Source organism: Toxorhynchites rutilus, chromosome 2 (assembly GCF_029784135.1).
Source record: "Toxorhynchites rutilus septentrionalis strain SRP chromosome 2, ASM2978413v1, whole genome shotgun sequence".
Lineage (NCBI taxonomy): Eukaryota > Metazoa > Arthropoda > Insecta > Diptera > Culicidae > Toxorhynchites > Toxorhynchites rutilus.
Genome location: NC_073745.1, coordinates 205415640 through 205437885, shown reverse-complemented (window position 1 = coordinate 205437885; position 22246 = coordinate 205415640). Strand labels below are relative to the sequence as shown.

The window sequence follows — 22246 nt, the reverse complement described above, 5'->3', positions numbered from 1 at the left end:
CACTTGCAGGCAATGGTGATTTTCACTTACATAGAGTACTAATTTGATTATGGAAAAATCATGTTGATTCATAATTTTCATTTTAAAAGTGTATTCATTCCTTCTACAAATCCATACTGTCATGCCTATTCCCCAATATCGTCAACGCGGATAGTTCGTTAGTCGAAAATACTGAATAATTAAACAAACCAAATGGCATCACTGGTGGTTCTTTTTTCCACTCCGCTAAATTGTCATCTCAAACAAAAACAAATGGATCATACAACTGGTAAGTATGAAATATATTTCGGCTTTTTAATTATTATTTATTTTATCTTGTCTTATCAGCTATGAATACATTCGACTCGTTCGCTTCCATCAATCGGTAAGTGAGAAAGATGATTTCTCCCATCAGCACAGTGCGGATTTCCACTTTTATCACAGCAGCCAACAACATCCGTTTTCCTGCAGCAGTAACCTCCAACCCCTGTTGGCAATGTCGGGGGACAGCATTAACAGCAGCAGCAGCAGAATTTGACCATGGTATGGTATTGCGAAGAACTTTTCCCATTAGAGGTTCCGTGCTTCGCGCACATTCAAAAATCCTCTTCAGACACGAAAACTCAACGACAAGGAGGTATTTATCAACTTGCTCAGCTGAATTACCACCCCGGAGGAACCCGAATGCACTGATTCCGTAGTATAGTAGAATGAAAATAGGCGAGGTTAGCGAACGTAGTCGCATGATATTTTAATGTTCGCATTTTTATCCGGATCATACAACTGGTGAGTAGGGAATTCATTTCTGCTTTTCACTTACTAATAATTTTATTTTGTTTCAGCTATGAATACATCCGACTCAATCAATCGGCGAGTGAGAAAGATGATTTCCCTCATCACCACATTGCTTATTTCCACTTCTGTCACACCAGCCAACAGCATCAGCTTTCCCGCAGCAGTATCCTTTAAGTCCAGGGTGCTATTCCGGGGAATAGCATCAACAGCAACAGCAGCAGGACCTGGCCATCGATAGTATTTCGAGCAATTTTCCCCATCGGAGATCCCGTGCTTCACGCACATTGAAGAATCCTCCTCAGCCACATATCTGTGTCATCAAGGGCAAGGAGGTATTCATCAATGTACTCAGTCGGATTTGAATCGTCTATCCAGACAACCCGGATGCACCGATTCCATTATATACCTTATTTTTATTATACATGGTTTTTTATTATTTTTCTTCAATAAAATGATTAAAATCGATCAATGTATTTCCTTTTCATTTTCAATAACAAACCAATACAAACAAGCGGCAAGCAGTGCTGGAAGCTATGATGGAGCAGGTCGACGCCTTGCACATGTTGGCGAAAAAGTGGCGTCAAGTTGTTCGATGAATGCATATGAAAGGTCGATAACTCGATTGCAAGGTGGCAGCATTTGAGGTCGATTGTTGACATTTCATCGACCCGATCTTGGCAGGCAAAACGGAATGTGGGCGGGAGCAAGCAGTTACGATCACCGAATTTTAAACAAATAATTCGTCTGGTGTGATCACTAACTGCGAACGAAAAGATTATTTTTCCATTAAGCGTTAAGGCAAAAATTTTTGAGTTGAATTAGTTACGACAAGCACATTTCCATTAGTATCATAGAGATAATCTTTAACGATACGATATGTTATGACAAAATATGTGTAGAATTGCGTGGATCAGTGTGTTAGAATTGAAGTACTGCCAGGAAAGACGTAGAGTGAACAGGTTGTGATCCACAGTTTACATCAAACGGGTGCGTCAAAAGCTAAACTTTTAACACTACAAAAGCTACGAAAACCCTAGATTCTTTGATTTGTCTCAGGCGAATTCCTATCGTGTTGCTATATGCATACTATGTATACTATGGCTCTAAATAGATCGGTTATAGAAAAAAAAACAAAGAACGCCTTTACACACCTAATTTATCTTAAGTAATTAAGTACACCCTTGATTTCCGAGCAAGACGAGTACTCTATCTATGTTGATCAGAAATACAATTTATATTCCAAATCAATCATGTGTTGCTATCAATTGAAAATATCCGAAACAACATATTGGGTATGCAACTTAATTTGTTCCGTCTTTTTTGCATGAAAAACACATTCATTTGAATAATAAAATGGATTGACACATTGTCCAAAGTATTGGCCATCGCTAGCCACTGCTTTTCCCATCTTTCTGGTAATTTATTGATTCCGTTGCGAATGAAGCGTTCATCAGTTGAATCAAAAAAAGAATCCAGTAAATTTTTGATACCCTGTTCTGAGGTAAGAGGTTTTGAATCTATTCAAAACGTTCTGCATCATTTGAAACAAATGATAGTCGGAAGGGGCTAGCTCTGGGCTATAAGCGGGTGAGCCAAATTTTACAAATTTTAGTAATTTAAAACTACCTTAGGGCCGCCTAATCTGATAGAGAATAGTTGGCGTCATACAAACTAATGTCGTATCCAGATGTCGACACCATTCCCCCGTCAACGCGAATCTAGCCTACACTGAGAGGAATAATTAGTATATATTACAAATTCTTTAGTAATTAATACCAATTCGTTAGTCATTTTCTACCGTACTATTAATTCGTATATTTTACGCGAGTAAATTAGTAAATACAAGTGTCAAAACATGTACCAGAATATCGCGCCAACTTCGATCCTTCTTTCGGGATTTCGTGCCAACGCCCAATTTATTGATATCGGGTTGCATTCGTTTATTATACAATACAATAATGACGATATAGAGGTTATATTTTGTTCATTTATTTCCATCGAATAAAATTCCAACATAAAAAACTGAACACTTAAGCACTTGTATGGGCACAAGTTTACGCTTGCACAACTTGCAAACGGGTATACTTCCACGCTCGGAGCATTTTGCTGCTGGATGATTGGTATGTTGGTAATGGATATCTGCGTTAGTATTTTGTTGCCGGTGCCGTCGAGATAGATATTCGGTGTGGCCCTTCATTTCCTTTCGGCGAAAATAGCTTCGCGACCGAGAAGAAATATAAATGTATGATTATATTTTATTTAAAACAAACTGCTTACCTCCGAATTGTATTACTTTCATGAGGGAAATGGCGACTGCAAGCTTTGCTCTACACAATTGCTCAGATATGACAACACTCTAACTAACGCTATCAAGTAAAATGTACTAATCTCTCGTAAGAATGTATATTACATCTGACATTTGCTTTACGAAATTTTGGTAAAATGTACTAATAATGTGTGCATTCTACCAATGTATCGACTACTAAAGATTTGGTAGCTCCAGTTACGAAAGATTTCTTCTAGTGTAGTGACACTGCTAATCAAAATGGCTCGAAAAGTGTCAACATATCAGCTATCAGGGGGGGAACATAAAATTGGTTTTGCCAGTGCATTTGATATTATTGTGCTCGAGAAGTATTAAACTAAAACATGGCTTCTTATCACGGGGCTATTGAAACCGCCTTAAGCGGACCTTACACGGTCAAATTTATTGACAATATGATGACAGTTGAGAGCATAATGGCAGTTGAACATGGCCGACAACGCAGAAATCCGGATTTTCTGATTTTCGGGCATCAATATCGTGACATTTCATATGGATGCATGATGATGACGTTTTACCTCACGGACTTCCAGACTGAGTTGCCAGATTTGCAAGCGGACATTTAATGTTTGTTAGTCTTTTTTGCGATTGCAATTAAAATTTATAAACTTCTGAAATTGTAGGAATCATAAATGAAAGCTTTTGGTTACAGTAATGGAAAACTAATACAGTAATTTACATTTAATGCGACATGCCGAGGAACCACTCAGTGTCGCATTGGAGACGATTTGACCTGTAATTGGACATTGAAGATGAGAGTGGTACAGCGTCGACGTCTGGCGGCGAATTTCAATGTGGGGCCATAATTTGGGCCCGAACTCGATGTTTACAAAAATGTCTAACTAAACGTGTCGCATACAGGTCTGTTCAATTGGAAAAATGTCGCATTAAATGTAATTACAGTACTTTTCGCGATACACATCAAAACCTCAAAGTAAACTGACAATGTGATGGTGAGAGAGTGAATGAATATGAACAACGTCTTAGGATTTTTTTAACATTGAACTCGGTCATTCTTTGCGCTAGCGAGCGGGGCACCCTCTTTAGTCTAAGCTCTTTAGTCTAAGATAATCGGGGTTCTACTGTCATAGTCTTATTTATGGAATAAAAACATTCGCTTGCAGATAATATAACTTGCATATATTTTCGCTAACTAAAATAATCTGGCATCTCTGAAACTGAAAGGAACAGTCTGTATTTGTGAAGCGAGTATTATGATGTGTTTTTGTAAAGGAAAAACGAGTTTTAAAGTGTAAATTATGAATGAAAATTAACATTTCCGAATCAAATCAGTATTCTATGTGAATGCAAAACACTTTTTTCTGCAAGTGGTGAGAAAATATTATGCAAAAATTGTGTCTGAAATTGACATTATATTATAATAATAAATTTTAGTAGGAATATCTGAAAATTCATAGAAAATAGGTTAGGTTAGGGTTAGGACTACGCGCTTCATCTAATTAAATAATACCAAGTAGATATTTTCATTCAAATGTTACCAATTGAAAATTGCCTTTTAGCCTTCTAATCTGATGGAGAATAGTTTGGATCCCAAACTCGAATGTCACCACTAGCCATCGCGGATACTTTCGTTGTCTCGGGTTGAGGGCGATATTGACCGTGTAAGGTGGTAAAATATTGATTGAGGTTAGATCGGATGTCGAAAGCCTAGCTGTCACGATATTGAAGACACTTATTGTCAATCAGTTTGATCGTGTAAGGTGCCCATTAGGCCGAGGTGATATTGGATTGGAGTACGCACGAAAATTTTATGGTACACTGCGTCTCACAACTATAGAACCTCTAATTTTTTCTGAGTTTATATGAGATATGTTAGAAGTCGGTTGAATTGAAGTATATAGTGTAGGATATAATAACTATCTTCATTTAAAAAACTGGTCATTTGAACTTTATTAACAATTAACAATGAAAAACTGAAATTCCTCGTAGGTCATTTTTAGTTCTCAATCAGTTCAAATAACCTATTCTGGATTGTTTCGACCAAGTTGCGTCATGTTATATGGTGTATCTCATTCTACGCAGAGGATACTGCTCGTTTAAGCTCTTCAAATCACTCATACTGTTTGTAAGCTGCATCGACTACTCTTACGGTCACTCCTCATAAGTTCTTGATAGAGGTTTGATATGGTAAACAAGCTGACGAGTAAAGAATCTGAAACCCCTACTCATTAAACTATGCCATGACTTTCTGGATTTTATGAATTGATGTCAAACTACCCAATTATCACATTTTTTTTTTTGACGTAGGAATACGTCTTTCATTTCTATACCGGGGTGTAAAATCAGAGTTTCGAAAACGAAAGCGTTACGCCGGGAACCGAGATTTTGAGCGTTAATAGATCCTAAACAACTGAACGAAATGGTATGATAAAAACTTCATTCGAAAGATAAAATGTTATATACGCGTTATATACTTGTTACTTCTTGATCCAAAAACTTGTTTCAATAGCCTTAAACTTGCTTTCAAAACAGGCTATTGAAATCACCATTCGGTATATAAGCGAGCGCCGCTCGGAAATCCACTTAGTTATAATTGAACAGCGATTGGAGCATGTTGTCGCTGTTGTGGTGAAGCTAACTTCGTTCATCATTAAATCGCTGATGACCAAGGTGTCACCAAGAGCCTGTTTGTGCACCTTAGGCCAGAAGGGAATCCATCAGAAGGAGAGTGATGCCACTGAAAAGGCGACCAAGAGAGTATCATCATCGAAAAACGGTTCCGCTTGAGGCATCGGAGCAGCCGCCACACACACACATACACGCGTGGAATTCTTTCCATTTGGTTGCTGTTCAGCATCGAGAAGACTCCGGAAAGATGTAATCGTTGCTGAAAAATAATCTGCCAGATCCCCTTGGAATTGAAAAATACATCAAGCGAAAGAGTTTATTTTAATGTTTTCTATCCATATAATACTGCTGTGATAGAATACTTTTGGTTTTGGTGATTTTTCAATCAAGTGCAATTAACAGGTGGTAATCGAGTTAGTATTAGAGGGAAACGGAAGCATGAACAAAGCAAGCACTTTGATTGTCAGAATATGTGAGTTTTTTCGATCGTGGTTTTAAGGTTTTTTTCCGCTGATTAAACAAACTTTTTGTGTATCATTCAGTAAAGCTCTGTTCGCCTACAGAAGAATAACAATTTGATGCAGCGAAACAGTAGGTTTGATTATAATAAATGAAATAATTGCATTTTAATTTTTGTATGTTGTGTGGGGTGAAATGGACACGTTTCTGTGGGGCGAATTTGCCATACAGGTTTGAGGCTTCTCTTTGTCTAATTGATTCCAGATGCCGCTGAATTACAAAAAAAAGGATGGTCATACAACGATGGAAGAAGGAGGAGCTTGAAAGAGTAACGCAGACCATCAAGGACGGATTTTCTTTAACCAAGCATCGAAAGTGTTTGAGAACGCTCGAACAACAGTGAAAACATCCATGTAGAATTCGAAATGGTCTCAATGTAATTTTTGTGTTATGGGATCTGGGCAAGACACCTGGTATCGATCCCAGAACACTGTTACCGATTGTCATATTATCCTAAAATACTTTACATAAACATAAGTATGTTTTTTTTTCTATGAACATACACTGAACCAAATCACCTCGCATCAAATATTAATTTACAAAAATCATCTCTTTTATTTTAGGGGCTGTCCACATACCACGTGGACAGAAAAAGTACGATTTCAAACACCCCCCTTCCCCTCCGTGGACAAGCATGGACATTTTCTATACTGCTCTCCCTGTTGTCCTCGTGGTCATTTCTCTATTTATTGGAAAAAATGATCGGAAAAATAATTTTATGTTTTTTTCTATGCTTTATCCTATGTTTTTACATTATAAAAATGTAAACTTAATTAATAGTAGCGGTTTTTTTCTCAATTCTTTGAACGACTTTGGGAAAGAACAAATTGTGAAGTTATTTGTATTGCTGTTTGTTTTCTTCCAAATTCCATTTACATTGTGATCATGTTATAAAACATTATACTTTTGTTATAGCAACATATTTTTGATATGAATCTAATCTCGGACATTTCTATCATAAACCGTCGCAAACTGGCTAAAATGTTCAAGTTTTCAAGTTTTACATTGAGAGTGAACACTGAAACGGAACATCGAAAACAATATCGTGTATTGTAGCAACAACCCAACATGCTTTGGTGGCGTCTCAGGCCGAGGACATAGTAAACGGAGCGGAGCGATGAATTTGAGCTCATCGCGTGCTATGACATAGGCTGATAGGATATCGCGACGGTTTTTTTTTCTCGATATGAATTCGCTTCCAAAACCGCCCCGCTCTGTGTGACATGGCAAATTCACAATACACTGTAGATCCTCCGCTGCGGTATTACTCGCGGAATCCGCGGCGGCGAATCCGCCTAATGTGACTGGCAACCACCACTTGCGTTCACTCGCGGTAAAACTCTCCACACACAGATTCGTCACATTGAAATCGCGTTTACTATGGCTGATGTCACATTAGGCGAATTCGCCGCCGCGGATATCGCGACGGTTTTTTTCTCGATTTGAATTCGCTTCCAAAACCGTCCCACTCTGTGTGACATGGCTCATTCACAATACACTGTAGATCCTCCGCTGCGGTTTTACTCGCGGAATTTTTTTATATTTTTTCTGGAAAGCTGAGGATTTTTCAAATAACATATCTCGAAACCAGGGAACCTTTTTTTTCGTTTTTGAGTTATGATTTTTCAAAGTTAACCAATGGTCCAAAAAATCATTTTTCCCTATTTTCACAAAAAATGACTTTTTTCAAAATTACTGGACCGATTCAGATGATCGACGTATAAAATCGGGAAAAAATATAAAACAATATGGCGCCAGTGGTCCCTAAACGATGTAAGCTACAAAAAAAAACATATATAATCAATAATTACGAAAACAAAATCCCTTTTTATTCAGAGTGTAATATTTTTTTAAACAAGACTAGCTCATTGGCTTTAATTTGATATATCGATCATCACAATCATAAAGTAGATCAAAAGTTATGATTTTTTGTAGTGGGAAAAATGGAGAAAAAATGATTTTTCGGACCATCGGTTAACTTTGAAAAATATGGTGCCTTTGGTCCCGAGTTATAGTATTTTTTCAAAAAAGAAACAGTTAATTGGCTTTAATTTGATATGTTGATCATCTGAATCGGTGTAGTCAGGGTTGCCAACTATTTTTTTTGAAAAATCAGGGAGAATGAAAAAAAATCAGGGAAAATCAGGATAGCTCATATTGGGTTGTCCGGAAAGTTCGTACCCTTTTTTTAGAAAACAAAAGTATTTTTTTTAAATTTTATATGCACAGTGTTGTTTTGCAATCAATTCAGGAAGTTCTGAAATCTTTCAGGTAGCCTAACATTTCTAAACATTAACTAATTATGGAAGCTAATTTGTCCAGTTGCGGGCAGTATTTGTGGGATTCTATCGATTGGTTACTTGGTAGAACTCTCCAATACCACCTGAACAGATCACCCGTTTTCATCACCCGCCACGATTTGCTTAAAAAAAAAAACGATGCATAGATGAAACGCACAAGTCGTAACGATTTACGTAACGGAGATTTTAAACATATGTAGTGAGCTAATTCATTTGTTGTGTCTCATGGATCATTTTTGCAACTTCTTGCTCTACAAACAATTTAATATATATTCTTCAAGAAATAAAACACTTTTTAATAATAATTACAGTTTAATAAAAAAAGATGCTTACATGTTCTTACTTCTAAAATTCTTGTGCATCGATTATTATACTTGAATGTTATGTGCTGCGAAAATGTAATGCAACCTGTATCGTTTTTATTTAACTGTACATAATTTTTGGTCGCTAATATTCCTTTCATCGTTTCCGTTCTTTTTCTGTTTCTAATCTTCGTTTTATTGAGATTGAATTGCGAGAACCTTCGGGCATATGATTCTTATAGATTATATTTCTTTCGCGTTAACTTCAAAATTTGAAAAATATCGACACTGTACCTTCGAAAATGCGAACAGATAGAGTATAATCGAAAGAAAGAGTAAGCGTTATATAAACGCGGACAGAAAGCTTTTTAATGTAGGCTATTATGACAGTTCTCATACACAACCAGCAAAACTCCCAGTATATTTATATGGATTTTTTTCTGATTTAGCAAAAAGTAAAAAATCAGGAAAAATCAGGATCATTTTATAAAAATCAGGGAAAATTGAGTGTTTATCAGGATATCAGGGAGCGTGCCAAAAAGTCTGGGAAACCCTGAAAAATCAGGAAGGTTGGCATCCCTGGGTGTAGTAGTTCAAAAGTTATGAATTTTTGAAAATGTCATTTTTGGAAAAAAGAGGAAAAAGTTGATTTTTCGGACAATCGTAAAATGGAAATGGTCACCCTAATGAAAAAATTAAAAAAATACGGGTCTAATGTTTTGCGATAAGGAACAAAACTACCAATTTTCACGAAAATCTGAGGACCACTATATCGGTTTAGCATGGAATGGCTGTATATATATATATTTTTTTTTTCAAAATATTTGTTAGCGTCCACGTGGATGTAATCAATACCGCCTCCCCCTTCACCGTAGACAAGCGTGGACAAGCGTGGACATTCTCGTAACCCCTAGTTGTCTACGTGGTATGTGGACAGCCTCTAAACAGTTTGCCGCCTGAGAGGGCTGCCCAGTCAAACGTTCATATATTTTTTCTCATATCATCGAACCTCTTCAGTGAAATCTGTATTATAAAAGTATCTGACGTGAACTATTTCCTATGATCGAACTTTTATAGTTACGGGGTATGCATAGGGTGGCAGCGAAAATGGTCATGTTAAATTTCAAAGACCGACTATGTACATTTTGTTTATTGGCCCAAAAAAATGACGTTTGCAAAGTTTCAGCTCAATCGGACATGATTTAGGGGTGCCTCAAATCGCTTAAAGTTTTGATTTCTTATTCCTCGAAAATCTTCCAAGGGGGGAGTAAAGGAAGATTGGAAAATCGAAATTTTTTTTTCGATGCCAAATGACCTAAAAATACATGAATCGTCGAGATTTGGTGTTATCTCGAAAAAAATTTTTTTTGGCCGGAAATCGACCTTTTGGGACTTGAAAAATAATGTCGAATTTAAAGAACCGACCATCTATATTTTGTTTATTAGCCCAAAAAAATATATAGGAGGTTGTGTCCAAGATACGACCGCATTGTTGACGTAGAACTACGCTGTTATTTTATATAAGTCGCATGTTTATACCTTGGGATATTATTCTATAATGCTGTGAAATTTTAGAAACAACTGCTTAGTAGAATAATCTCTGAAGTGGTTTTTTCATTGTAGAATCTGTTGACGATAATTGATTGATGATTCATTCTTGCCCTCGCTGATCGTCCGTCGCAATTTCTTTCATGTCAATGCATCGAACGCTATTCCGGTGGCCTTTTTCGCAATTGACATATACTCGACTACAGTCGATTATATATATGTTGCACCAGCACCATTATTCCACATTACATAACTACATCAATATATCTTTGGCACCGCATGGAAACAACAACAATGACAACACTTGCAAGTATCAAATATCATGCTACATGTGCATACTAAATGTAATACTAAATAGCTTCATAGGAATCGCGCCTCTAGGCATCGTTCGTACAACGTAAACCAGGCGCCAAACAAACGTTCGCCATAGCATGCATACAGAGCCATACATTGGTGGCTTGAAACTACTAGGAATATAAACACTTCTCATCATTTTGCGCTATTCTCTAAAGAAACGCTTCTGTTAATATTACTGGCCTCGAGAAAAAGTTGCATTAATTTCTCATGCTCGAGAGAAGCGCAGCTGTTACCCTAAGTGGAGGAAGTTTTGTTACTGGCAAGCGAAACCTAATCACATACAAAATTCCAGAACGACATTTACTTTCTTGTTGACTAAACAAGCGAAATAAACTCTTTTTGTAATAACAACCTCGAAAACAGTAGCAATGCTTCTTTATGATCAATATTAGCGCAAATGCAATCCTATTTTTTTTCCCAACATATATTTTTTATTAAGGCACATGTGGCGTTAGCCTGACGGGGCCGGGAGTCCAATATTTTGACAATTTTTGTATTATAACTATGTTAGTAATATGTAACCGATTACTCGCGGTTGGCTCGAGGTTAGTATTACAAGTGTTCTCATAATTGGTATGTTGCAGTCTTCGATGCTCTGTACGTGTGCCCGACACGGGATACTTCCTATTGGGATGCAGCTGACCATTAATCAGCAACGCCCCCCTAGTCTGTACCCCATATCTAGCGTGGTGCGTCTTTCTCGACTCGAGGAATCCTGGATAGAATGGTCACTAGCCGGCGCAATCATCAGCTCGTGTTGTCATGAGCGGTACAACCTTTGGCTCTTGTTGAATGATCAGTGGACTGCACAACCTTCGGCCCGTGCATCTGTAAAGAGTGTGTGTATGTATTGCCGCGACTAAGTAAAAGTTTATCGATCGGATAGGAGGGATATGAAACGGGGACACCACGAAGGAAACATCATTAAACGTTGACATCGGCGTTTCTGAGGAACAGGTATAGATGAAGCAGAAGATCAGGATCACGGCTACCTAAGATATCCCGGACGGGGATATCCGATTGTCTGCCTTGTGCTCTCAGTGCTCTAGAGAGCTGAGAGCGAGCAGCATGGAACCGGATACACGACCAAACAACATGCTCGATGTCGTGGTAGCCATCGCCACAATCACAAAGATTGTTTGCTGCGAGCCCAATGCGATAGAGATGCGCGTTTAGGTTGTAGTGATTGGACATAAGCCGAGATATCACGCGAATGAAATCACGACCTACATTCAATCCCTTGAACCATGCACTCGTCGAGACCTTAGGGATAATCGTGTGTAATCAACGACCGAACTCATCTTCACCCCACATGCGCTGCCAACTAACGAGTGTGTCCTGACGAGGAATGTGAAAAAATTCATTATAGGCAATTTGCCTTTCAAAAAGTGTGCCTTCTGAAGCGCCCACCTTAGCTAGCGAGTCCGCTTTCTCATTCCCCGGAATCGAGCAATGAGAGGGAACCCATGCTAAGGTAATCTTGAATAATTTTTCGACCAAAACACTCAATAGATGTCTTATTCTTGTTAGGAAATGAGCGTTTATCAACATTCATTGAGCGGATTGCCTCTATTGAGCTGAGACTGTCTGAATAAATAAAATAATGGCCGATGGGCAATGTTTCAATGATCCCTAGTGCGTAGTATGTCGCACCCAGTTCAGCGACATACACGGAACAAGGATCTTTGAGTTTGAAAGAGGCACTGGAATTTTCATTGAAGATGCCGAAGCCAGTGGACCCGTTTATGTATGAACCGTCAGTAAAGAACATTTTATCAGATCCAACTTTCCCATATTTTTCCGAAAATATCGACGGAATAACATTGGAGCGTAGGTGATCTGGTATTCCATGGATTTTTTGTCGCATGGACAGATCAAAAATGACAGAGGAATTGCAAAAGTATGGGAAGCAAACTTAGTTGGAGATGCCTGGTGAAGGGTGCACGTCGTGGGTAAGGTACTCATGGTATAAAGACATAAAACTTGACTGAGGAGTCAGTTGTAGTAGATTTTCGAAGTTATCAATCACCAATGGATTCATGATCTTGCAACGGATGAGAAATCTGTAGGATAATTCTGTGAACCGAAGAGTAAGCGGGGGTACTCCTGCCAAAACTTCGAGACTCATCGTATGTGTCGAATGCAAACACCCCATGGCTATACGCAAGCAACGATATTGTATTCTCTCCAGCTTGAGAATATGAATCCTGGCAGCTGATCGGAAGCAAAAACTGCCATATTCTAACACTGACAATATCGTTGTTTTGTACAACTGAATGAGGTCTCCTGGATGGGCACCCCACCATGTTCCGGTTATTGTTTGGAGAAAATTGATTCTTTGCTGGCATTTCTGTTTCAAATACGCAATGTGTCTCCCCCAGGTACATTTAGAATAAAAATATACACCCAGGTATTTGACAAACATAGAGTGTTGGATCGTTTTGCCGGATAGGTAAAGCTGGAATTGTGCGGGTTCGTGCTTCCTAGAAAAAACGACCATTTCAGTTTTCTCCGTAGAGAATTCGATACCCAGCTTGAGGGCCCACGTGAACAGATTGTTCATGGTATCTTGCAACGACTTTTGCAGAGCGACGGGATTAGTACCCGTGATGGAAATAACTCCATCGTCTGCAAGTTGTCTCAGCGTGCAGTCTCTAATTAGACAATCATCCATATCATTGACGTAAAAACTGTACAAGAGGGGGCTTAGGCAGGAGCCTTGCGGTAGGCCCATAAAACTGTAACGAGAAGATTTTGAGTTGCCATGAGAGAAATTCATGTGCTTTTCTGACAGTAAATTGTCAGGAAATTATTCAGAATTGGTGAAAGTCCACAAACGGTAGCCATTTGTTCTTTGCGAGCAAATGCGATTTGGATTTCAGAAGATAGCAGCGCGAGACAATCATTCGTCCCTTTACCTCGGCGGAAGCCAAACTGCGTATTTGACAGCAAATTGTTCGTTTCGACCCACTTGTCCAAACGAAGTAGAATCATTTTCTCTAACAATTTGCGAATACAGGATAACATTGCAATCGGCCTATACGAGTTGTGATCGCAAGCCGGCTTGTTGAGTTTCCGTATGGCTATCACTCTCACTTGTCTCCAGTCATGCGGGACAACATTCAGCTCCAGAAACTTGTTGAACAAGTTCAGCAAACGCTGTTTTGCCAAGTCGGGAAGATTCTTCAACAAGTTGAATTTAATCTTGTTCGACCCCGGAGCTGAATTGTTACATGAGGAGGGCAATTGAGAATTCTAACATCGAAAAATTCTCATAATCGCATTGGAGCGGAATATCGCGTACGACGCTTTGTGCAGGAACAGAATCGGGACAAACCTTCCTTGCAAATTTGAAAATCCAACGGTCAGAGTATTCCTCACTTTCATTGGTATGGTTCCAGCCACGCATTCTCCTAGCCGTATTCCAAAGAGTACTCATAGCGGTCTCCCTTGACAAACCATTGACGAATTTCCGCCAATATCCACGCTTTTTTGCTTTAATCAGACCTTTTAGTTTGGCTTCTAGAGCTTGGTACTTTCAAAACCATTCCACTGATCCAGTTTTCCTGAATTTTTTGAAAGTGGATGATTTTTCAAGGTAGACCTTTGAACACTCCCTGTCCCACCAAAGTGATGGAGGACGACGTCGGAAAGTGGTAGCCGGTACACGTTTCTTTTGAGCTTGAAGTGCGCTATCGTAAATCAAACTTGATATAAAATTATACTCTTCAAGGGGAGGAAGTTCATGCATCGAAATGATTGCTTCAGATATTAATTCTGCAAATTTTCTCCAGTCAATATTCTTCGTGAGGTCATACGCAATATCGACTGACTCACTAGATTTTGATTCATTGGCGATCGATAAAATTATTGGTATGTGATCACTACCGTGGGGATCTTGGATTACCTTCCATGTGCAATCCAGGGATAATGAAGAAGAGCAGAGAGATATGTTTAGCATGCTTGCCCGTGCAGGAGGGTTGGCTATCCTAGTTGCTTCCCCAGTATTTAAAACAGTCATGTTGAAGTTGTCGCACAGATCATAAATCAACGTGGCACGGTTGTCATCGTAGAGTGACCCCCATGCTGTTCCATGGGAGTTGAAGTCACCTAAGATTAACTGCGGCTCCGGCAATGCCTCGATAATATCAAAGAACTGATGGCGGCCTACCGTAGTCCTGGGAGGAATATATATCGAAGCAATGCAGAGTTCTTTGCCACTGATTTGTATCTGGCAAGCGACAACTTCAATGCCTGTAATCGATGGGATAGTGACTCTATAGAAGGAGTGACGTTTTTTGATCCCCAATAGTACGCCACCAAACGAGTCGTTACGATCTAGGCGAATAATGTTGAAATCGTGAAAATTCAGCTCGTCGGCTGAACAAGCCATGTTTCACAGAGAGAAAATACATCACAGTTAGAACTGTGAACTAAAAATTTAAATTGGTCTAGTTTAGGGATGATGCTTCTGCAATTCCACTGTATGACAGTGGTCAAATCCTTGACCTCTTGCGCTGAATTAGGCATCGAGGGAAATGAACGCTGCTAAAAAGCCACATTTTTCTTTCAAAAATGTTCTCACAACCGGGAGCAAACATAATACTATGCTTTTAAGAGGATCATTTATATTTAAAGCATTTAAAATGTTATCCACAAGGTCTGAAAGCGCAAGCAGGCCAGGTAGTGGCTGTTGCTTCGACCGCGAAAATGGAACAGACGTGTTCGTTGTTGTTCCGGAAAGTGCTGAGGACCCCTGGTTGGTAGCATGACCACCTAAACCGGGAGGTACTTGCTTCGGCCTATTCTCAGAACGTTCAGTTCGAGGCTTCATTCCAACTTGGGAAATTCCGGTTTTCTTTCTGGGGAGTGATGGAAAAGAAGTAATTTTTCTTTTCTTGATGGCACCCTGCGATGTACCGGAACATCCGGCATTGGGAGCGTCAGCAACAGGCTCGTCGTTCTGCAGAATGGAGTAGGGATTGTCCTGTGTCGTTGGCACGGAACTCTTAAGCATTTCTGCAAAAGTTCGCTTCGAACGTTCCTTTAAGGAACGCTTGAGTTTTTCCCCTCGTTGTTTGTACACCGGGCATTGAATAAGATCATGAGGATTCCCGCCGCAATGAAGACACTTGTGCTCTTTCGCGCAAGGATTCTCATCATGGCTCTCTCCACAATCTGCGCAACGTTTTTTATTGCAACAATAGGCGGCCGTGTGACCGAGTTGCATACATTTGTTGCATTTCATTACCCGGGGTACAAACAATCGAACAGGTAAACGAAGTGCCCCTATTGCAACGTAATTTGGAAGGGAACCCTCAAAAGTCACACGAAAAGAGTTTGTCCGATTGAGAATTCTTTTGTCATTTTTATGTGACACAGATTTCAGTCGATCGCATGCAAGAATCTTCACAGTTTTTAGTGTGGAGTTCTTGAAGCGACCGACACCATCGATTATCTCTTTTCGAGTCAAACCCTTTTCGGTTATTACGCCGTCTATTTCGACGTTGCAACAGGGTACGTATACACGATACTCAATCGCAAAGAGGTCGCAGCGCGTTATTTTGTTCGCTTGGGTCCTGCTTGAGACGACAACTCGTAGTTTGTCTGGCCCCATCCGTGTAATTTCGGTAACGTCAGAAAAATGTTGAGTTAGTTCCTTCGAGATGCGAATGACATTGAGAGGTTTGGATTTTCGTCTAAAGTACACAATGAATGGGCCTTTGGAGCCTTCAGGGTATTCTTTAGGACGAAAATCCTGTTTCTCGTCGATTTCCTCATCTTCGGAACTATCAACTTCGTAAACAGAATTTTCTACCTCAATTTCTGCTTCATCCTCCTGCTCTTCAGGAGGAGGTTCGGTATCAGAAATATTCAATTGCGTCAACGGGGGGTCCTTTCCGCCCTCAGCCATATTAGAAAAATCGGCCAACTGTTCGATATGAACAGAATATAATAATTATCAAAAAGAATAAGTAAAAAAAATATTATGAGGTTATGCTGCGGATAATATTTATGTTAATTCATTTTATTTATATAAAATTCTAAAATGAAAAAAAGTTCCAATAAAATTTCAACGGTAATGTAACCAAGAAAAAATAGACACCCCTAATGCCAACGTTTGCCGATTTGGTAAACACACAGATGAACAATGGTGTAAATCGAGCACAGATGGTAGAAGGAATGATAGGAGGACAAAAGAAAAATAAACTTATACTTGCCGCTGCTGTGTGGCGTGTGTGATGAATCTGTCTGAATTGTATCCTCTGCGTCTCAGTCGCGCACCACTTTGAGCTTCGCTCTACTCGCAAGCGCAACCGATGAAAAAAAAAAACAGTCTGATTCGATGTGGAAAAAAACACCTTTGTTGGATCGTTTCGAAAACCTGTCCGATCTACTTGCGAGTTATCGAACGAATGATGCAATCCTAGTTGAAGGCAGTTTTGCGACTGGTACGCGAACCCAAATAACTTATAACATTCCAGTAAGACATTCAAGATGCTTGGTATTCCTCAAATAATTTTTCGGCGCACCGAAGGCACCAACGAAGCCCTTATGATGACGGAAAACAAACAATGTTAACTGCTTGGAAAAAGACTGAATTATGCCACATAGCTTGTACTCTGCTGTAAGGCTAGGCGCAAATTGAGAAACGTATAGCACTCGTGAGCTAACACGAAACTACCAACACGACTCATATGTGTTACACAGGTCGCTTGGTGGTGCGCATGTTGAGTCTCAGTTTGATGTAAATAACGCGCCACGCGCATACAATGTCTGGCTCACACTTAGTTGCGCGATATATTTATTTACTATCACAACCACTCGATCAGCACACCCATATAATGTCAGACTCACGGCGCTACATAATTGTTCACCAACACAACCACCGCATCCGGCACGATCAGCAAGAGAAACTGTGGTTCAGCCACAGCGTCTCGGGAGTCGCGTCTTACGAGTACTGCGCTATCTCGCGTCGCCTGCCCAATATGCGCTGTTCTATCTGTTTTCATTAGCCACAAAAACAGGCGCTATGTCGCGTGAAGCTACTCGCGCTATACGCGTCTCAATTTGCGCCTTGCCTAACACCTATCGATGTGAATTCGCTGATGAGTTTGTCAAGAGCGACCGCCTTCACCACCAGCGGGGGGAGCTTGAATCTGATTGCTGCCTGGGTAACGGCGTTTACATTTTCGACCGACGCGCCGAAATCGTTTACTTCGCTGTTGTTCGATGCGTATCACACTCGCGAAGGCTCGGTTCAGTGCGAGCGCTTTTCACTGCACCAATATCGCGTGCATCACTAGATGACGCTTGCCTCGAAATTTTATTGCCCCTGGCCCCTGGCCCCCGTGTTTTGCAGGGCTCGAGCATGCCTTTCTCTTCTTCTTGCTCATCACACACTACGCGAAGCGTCTAATTTATGACGCGGAAAGAAAAACACACGATACGAATAACGCGAAAAACGAACAGAACAACCAAACGACGATATCCAAGTTGGATTACCACTGGTGGGGTCCAATCTTAGATCGAAGCGCAGCGAAAGCAAAGTGAACTGGATTGCTCAACAGTCAACAGAGTGATTTTTGAAACATTGTAGCTCTGTTATAAAATAATGCATTCGTCAAAGCAACAAATGGACCTTGTATAAAATATTTTCAAGTTTGCGATGGGCAAATTTGACTATCGATTTGCTGTGCGTTCATTATTTCGTGAAATATTCTCTATTTAAAATTAAAGGAGAATTTTTCATTCAATAGAGGATACTTCTGTGGTAAATATTTTTACTGAAACTTTCTGTGAAACAAATAGAAGCGAAATAACCAGGTTGATTGAATTGTTGTTGGGAATACATATTAAAAATCTATAGAAGCTTCGAGAGCAAACCAGAATCGCTTTATCTTTTCTTGAAATTCTTTTTAATTGATAAAAAAATAATCTATGTATATAAAATTGTTCTGTTCTTTACAAAAACTCCAAAAGTTTGGCACTGATGGATTATGACACAATGTACAATCCACTTCAAAGAGTATTGCTGCTACTGCCAACGTCTCAGGAAGCTTTAAGATTTCCAGATGGAATAAGCACCCTTCTGAAACAATGCTGTGAACGTAAATTAACTTTCTTGAATATGTGTAATAGAAACACATTTCTTTGTAAGTGTTTAAAAATCGTGAACTTAAATCGTATCTGATAATGATTTTAAATCCGTTCATTTTTATTTGATTGGCGTTGCTCAAGATCAGTGTTGTAAACGGTCGACATTTCTCTCAACCATCACATACTGCTCTAGCGGGAGAGTCACGGCTCAATATGTATTGCCAATGTGACCAAGAATGCATTGCTCGGTTCCAACAGTCACCTCAGAAATAAACGCACAGTCGCAAATACGACCATCAATTGAACGTTTATATATTCTCTCTTTCTGTCGAACGTACCCAGAAGAGCGGTGAAAATATGCTATTTTTATTCTATCATTCGTGCTCATAACCATCCTTCAATTCCGGCTAATATGATTGTAGTTTTAATGTCATTTGACATGATTTAAAGATATGTTTGTAAATTCACAGACATACCTGTAAAATACTTTTCATTTTTATTGCAGACTTTTTGAATATACAGTAATTTACATTCAATGCGACGTTCATCACATCAAAGATATTTGACTCACCGTATGACATTTTTCCATAGTATTAATACATAAAAAGTTTTTATATTTATTTTATATCAAAACACATTACGTTAGACCAATTTTTTGAGTTATTCATTAACACTTTGCCGTCCGGCTTAACCGCAATGGTTACGTGTGCAAACTAGCGCCTAACTGCCGGTGTCACCACAGTGGTTACGTGCGCAAAAGGTCGGACCGCAGTGATGTCTGAGCCTAGTATCGCTCAGTGGCCGACGACAGTACTTCAGTATCTTTTGCATTCTGTTGGTGTTTTGTTTTGTAACAATATCTTGTACACGTCAACGTTTCATGATTTCATAAGTACGTTTGCCCTGACATCATTGCAGACGAAAGAGACGATATGATTCTTCACGATGAATGAAAAATTGCATTCATTTTCTATACATACTATACATTTACTATACTATACTACGAAATTTCATGCTAAAAAATCATAACTTTTGAACAACTAAACCGATTCAGATAATCGACATATCAAATTGAAGCCAATAATAGATCTTCTTTGAAAAAATATACATACTTGCGAAAAATATGGATTCTCGTTTTTGTAATTATTGATTGTGTTAGTTTTCCATAGTTTTTTCGATTGAAGATAGAGGGCGCTATATTTTTAAATATTTTTTTTTGAAAGCTGGGGTTTTTTTACGTAATGTATTTTGAAACAAATGAAGTGTCTTTTCAGATTTTGAGTTATGAATTTTCAAATTGAAGTTGTTTTCAGTATTCGTTCAATACTTCTATGCAGCTAGACTAAATATATGCGGCTGGAACCACAAGTGCAATAATTTTTTAAATAAGACTAGCCCATTGGCTTCAATTTAATATGTCGATTACCTAAATCGGTACATTAGTTCAAAAGTTATGAATTTTTGAAAAAGTAATTTTTGGAAGAAAAGGCAAAAAAATGATTTATCGTACCATCGGTTCAATTTGAAAAATCATAACTCATGAATGACAAAAATCACATTTCTGATTTTTGGATATGTTATGTAAAAGTTTCAGTTTTCAAAAAAAATATATATAAAAAAATATAGCGCCCTCTAGTCTGAAGCCATGAGAACATCAAAAATCAAATACAATCAATAATTACAAAAACAAAATCCATTTTTTTGCAAGTGTTTTTCTAAAAAATACCATCTAATTTGATATTTCCATCATCCAAATCGGTTCTGCAGTTCGAAAGTTATGAATTTTCGAAAAAGTCATTTTTGGAAAAAAAAAAAGCGAAAAAAATAATTTTTCGGACCACCCTAAAATATGAATTAGCAACATAATGAAAAAATGGAAAAATACTGGTCAAATATTTTGCGTAAAGGACTAATCTACCACTTTTCACGAAAATTTGGAAATATATATACAGCCATTCCATGTGAATGCGATATAGTGGTTCTCAAGGGGCAAAATGATTTTTCGAATCACCGGTTAACTTTGAAAAATCATATCTTAAAAAAATAAAAAAGCATCTCTGAAATCGAGATATGTCATGTAAAACGTCCTCAGCTTTCAAGAAAAATATAAAAAAATATAGCGCCAATGAACACATTAAAAAACAACTACAATCGATACGAAATGAAATTAAACGAAATTACGGAAATGAAATTTTTTTTTGCTAGCTCAATATTTTTAATAAAAGGCTAGCCCATTGGCTTCAATTAGATATGTCGATAATCTAAACTTATTCAGTGGTTCTAAAGTTATGAATTTTTGAAAATGTGAGTTTTGGGAAAAAGTGGGAATTTCGGACCACACTAAAATGGAAATGGTCACCCCAACGAAAAAATAAAAAATATGGGTCTAATGTTTTGCGATAAAGAACAAAACCACCACTTTTCATCGCAATCTGAGAACCACTTTATCGGTTTGGCATGAAACGGCTGTATATATACAAAATATACATACACAAAATATATAGTAATATACAAAAGACAATCTTACGTGCATCTCGATGTATAAAGCATTAATAAATCTGTGAAACTTAACGTTGAAAGACATTTCTACAGATCCGCACACTTTTACAGACATTTCCACATTTTTAACAGACTTTCACATATTTTTACAGAGCTTTTTTAAAAATCATCTAGCAACTCTTCGTTCCACTTTTTATCGAATATTTTCAAATCGCAGGAGTAAACATTTACGTGACTGTGACTTCGTTTGTTTTTATTTCGTTCGGAAAAACATTATATTAGGGAAAGTGGACATTGAAAATGCGTAGCTCAGTGAAAGGCTGCCCGAATACGAGTGAAAATGTTTGCGTAAGCTTTTATTGTATACCCTTGGAAACGTTTTTACAGACGCACTGGGTCGATTTTTGCGGAGACAAAAAAACTAGTTCCGAATAAGGATTCCCGTATCTGTGGAGTAAGTACGATGTTTGAATTATTGAAAACCAAGTGTAGCAAACCTTTCATACATATTTTCAGGATCGTTTTGATAGAAATACATCGTTTCGTTTCAACTGGAAAGGAAACCTCGTGAGAAACTGTAATGCCTTCCCAACAATTAAACCGGCATTTGACTCGGAGGATTACGTCCATCATCAACAAAAAGTGCAGATTGCTTTACCGTTATATTCATCATCAGCACTAGCGGATCATAATTACGCGAATTCCATTCGGTCAGCTTCACTAGCAAGGCTGTTTTCACCGACGTTAGAAAAAAAAAATTCACTTTTGCTATGTATTTATGTATCGAAATTCGCCAATGACGAATTTTGCTCCCACATTGAAATCTTGAAGTGAACTAAGCGTTATTCGTAGGTTGTTGATATCCTGTCAGGTTTTGATACCTTGCAATATGAGATGTTCTTTCAGAGATGCAATGATCAATTAAACAATTGACG

General features: G+C 38.5%; 1 protein-coding gene across 5 annotated transcripts in view; it reads left to right on the top strand.

Moving 5' to 3' along the window:
- Positions 1-22246, top strand: part of LOC129771670 (uncharacterized) — an 84670-nt gene that overhangs the window by 15201 nt on the left and 47223 nt on the right. For 2 of the 5 annotated variants that reach the window (XM_055775566.1, XM_055775564.1), the window contains 3 exons: positions 10-268; positions 328-765; positions 822-1239. The exons of 1 other annotated variant lie outside the window; for it this stretch is intronic. The gene's annotated coding sequence lies outside the window, so the exon portion shown is untranslated. Of the gene's footprint in view, positions 1-9; positions 269-327; positions 766-821; positions 1240-22246 lie in introns of those variants that run through there. 2 more of the 5 variants (XM_055775568.1, XM_055775565.1) reach the window with 2 other exon arrangements.